Source organism: Pipistrellus kuhlii, unplaced genomic scaffold (genome assembly GCF_014108245.1).
Source record: "Pipistrellus kuhlii isolate mPipKuh1 unplaced genomic scaffold, mPipKuh1.p scaffold_m20_p_29, whole genome shotgun sequence".
NCBI classification, from domain to species: domain Eukaryota; kingdom Metazoa; phylum Chordata; class Mammalia; order Chiroptera; family Vespertilionidae; genus Pipistrellus; species Pipistrellus kuhlii.
This window is the reverse complement of record NW_023425528.1, coordinates 1,421,448-1,425,162: the sequence shown is the minus strand read 5'-3', so window position 1 is coordinate 1,425,162 and position 3,715 is coordinate 1,421,448.

Below are 3,715 nucleotides of genomic sequence, written 5' to 3'. Positions count from 1 at the left end.
ATTAGGTAACTTTATTGGGATAAAAATATACGTTGGTGTTTAAGCAAATTGTAGTATTCATATCACTGCAACATGGTTAAATCAGCTGCATAATTCTATTAGCTTTAGGATCTCCTGAAGCATCTGTAGTCTTTTTACGGTTCTTGGCATTACATGGTGATGCTGAGAAGCAAGAACTTCAATAAGATCTCTAATGATCACTTTCCATCCATCAATTTTCATCCAATTGCAAATTACTTATCTGTATTACAATAAATACGACTGTGTTGTAAGTAACCAATTAATGTCTAGAACATGATTGAATATAAAAATAGCAAAAGGAGCAAAGAGTTATAAAATAATCTGTTCAGTATTGACTTACTTTTTACCTGACTAAAGATGCTTTTAGAATTACTGTTTCTAAAAAAGATAAATGCATCTATTCAAAATTTAAAATGAAGACTCATTTTGAAGTCACATTGAATCTTTAATGGCTCCCAATTTGCATAAGACCTCAAGTGCTGCAACCAGTATCTACTGGCTGCCACCCAATATTAAACCATGCAAGTTGATTCGGAATATGAGCCAATTAGGCATATAGCTAAACAGTATTTATTCTCTTAAGTGGACTTCTGTATATGTATATATATATATATATATATATATATATATATATATATATATATATAATTGATTTTTTACAGAGAGGAAGGTAAAGAGATGGAGAGCTAGAAACGTCGATGAGAGGGAAACATCGATCAGCTGCCTCTTGCACACCCCCTACCGGGGATGTGCCCTCAACCAAGGTACATGCACTTGACCGGAATTGAACCCGGGACCTTTCAGTCCGCAGACCCATGCTCTACCACTGAGTCAAACCGGTTTTGGCTGTGGACTTCTGTTTTGATGTGTTTGGTCTCATTTAGTAAATAGTTGAAGCTATATGATGATTTTCTGAAAAAAACTTAACTGTATTTAATTGGCTCCTAGGAAATTATATTGACTGTTAAGGATCTGGAGCAAGGTTCTTTTACCTTATCTTGTTGCCTCCCTTTCAAACCATTCAGACATTATTTGACTGTGTGCACTATTCCCTCAGATACTAAGTCACTGCTTGATATACACCTACCTCTGCATAGTACTCATGTGCAGAATAATAACCAACATATTTTAAACAAATAGATGTTAATACCCTTCCCTTTATCATAAAAAAGGTGTTTCTCTCTTTTGAAGAGTAGAAAAATATATTTTACATTAAATAACTTTTCTCTTAAACTTGATGTTTTATTGTATTTTTATTAAAGCCTCAATCAGCAAGCAGAAATTAAAATAAAGTGATGTGATGGAAATAAACAAGCAAAAAGAACTAAACTAATAATTGATTATAAAAATCTCCCAAGCATAAGAGAAATTAGTTCTTCTGGCTTCCATGTTACCCCTTCAAGCTATATCCTTTTTCTCTCTCTGTTAAGCTTGGCAGCTAATGAGAGGAGCCAAATGTAAGTAAAACATCAAGACTGGGTAACTGAAACATTATTCACAAATTATCTGAAATAGCAAAGCAGGTTTAGAAAACAACTTGACTTGCTATCTGTGGCAGGTTGATCCTTGAAAGAGAGTAAAAGAACTTCCATATGAAAATATTACCCCAAAGAATAAGTTCTCCTGTAAGGTGGTCATTATTGACAAACTATTCAGGATATCCAATACTCATATGAATATTCAATATTGATGGGAGAAAGATAAATATTAAATGACCTTTCAGTTACTTATTCAGTACCATACTTAATGTTTCTTGTAATCACTAAAGACCAGAGTAGGCAAGTAATCCATTAAAAGTACCACGGAATTCACCAATGACACATTTGAAAAGGGCTTAATATCCAAAATTTATTTTTAAAAAAATTTATACAACTCAACACCAAAAGTACAAACAATCCCTTAAAAATGAGCAAAGACCTGAAAACACACTTCTCCAAAGAGGACATACAGATGTCCAGTAGGCATATTAAGAGCTACTCAACATTACTAATCATCAGAGAGATGCAAATTAAAACCACAATGAAATATCACCTCACACCTGTCAGAATGACTGCCATAAAAAAAAATCAACAAATGACAAGTGGTGGTGAGGATGTGGAGAAAAGGGAACCTTCACGCTCTGTTGATGGGAATGCAGGTTAGCATAGCCACTGTGGAAAAGAGTATGGAGTTTCCTCAAAAAATTAAAAATGGAACTGCCATTTGATTCAGTGATTTCACTTTTAAGAATATATCCTAAGAATTCTGAAGCACCCCTATGTTCATAGCAGCACTATTTACATTAGTGAAAATCTGGAAACAGCCCAAGTGCCCATCAATCGATGAGTGGATAAAAATATTTAGTTGTGGATCATTTACACCATGAAATACTATGCAGCTGTAAAAAGAAGGATCTCTTACCCTTTGAGACAGCATGGAGGGACTTGGCCAATATTATGCTAAGTGAAATAAGCCAGTCAGAGAAAGACAATTATCACATGATCTCATTTATATGTGGAATCTAATGAACAAAATAGAAACAGACTCATAGAACAGACTCATAGCTGTCAGAGGGGAGGAGTGTTGGGAAGCTGGGTGAAAAATGTAAAGGGATTAAGCAAACAAAAATCAAACTTCATAGATACAGAAAACAGTATGGTGACTGGCAGAGGAAAAGGAGAATGGGGAGGTAGGAAAGGATACAGGGAGAATAAGTAGTGATAGAAGGAGACTTGACTATGGGTGGTGAACACACAATACAACACACAGATGATGTGTTATAGAATTGCACACCTGAAACCTATGTAATTGTATTGACCGATGTCACCCCAAAAAAATTCAACAAATTCTTTTTAAAATAACACTGAAATGCTTTTAATATTCCATGAGTTTGAAGGGAAATGTTGATTTTTTTGCATTAAATCAAACGAACGGTATATAAAGAACATTACTTTTTTTACCTTGACATTTCGTGTTATCCTTTGCTATAATGAAGTCCATTAATTTCTATTTGCTGCAATAACTAGGGATGGCATTATCTTTATACAATTTCCATATACACTGTTTTGCGCTTACTAAATGCAACACATATAATTTGGGGTGTTTATTAAAATAATGTCAGACTACTGTTCCCCAAAATAAAAAGCTTACCTCTATGGTTTAAAATTTCTATCTTAGTATTCCTCCTAAAGCTTTATCAAATTACTGCCTCTAAAACAGAAAGTTGCCTCGATGTTGATTTTCCTAATTAAGAATTTAATTTCTATATTTTAAAAAAGATATGCAAATTTTCTCAACCATGATCAAATAGAGTGAACTTTATCCTAATTTGATTGGATTTGTTTTTAAAGGTAAGCCCAATAGACAGTAGTAATTTTCCTAGAGTCACACTATCATTGTCCTAACAAATGGACAATAGATGATGCATGGCACCTATATTATATTTACACTCAAGTGTGTATAATTTTAAGAGGTGAGATGAAGTCTGTGTGTCCACATATTTTCAAATATAATTTTTGTGATGATAATAATGATAGGTTTATGATGATGATAAAAATAACTCATTCATTAAGCATGTTATCAATGTACCAGGCACTAAGCAAAGGGCTTGACATCTGGTATCTGATGTATTTGGAGGATTTTCTCCTGTCACAACAGTAGCCCTGCCAGGATTTTGTACAAATTTGTCTGCATTTTTTACAGGAAGTTCATCATG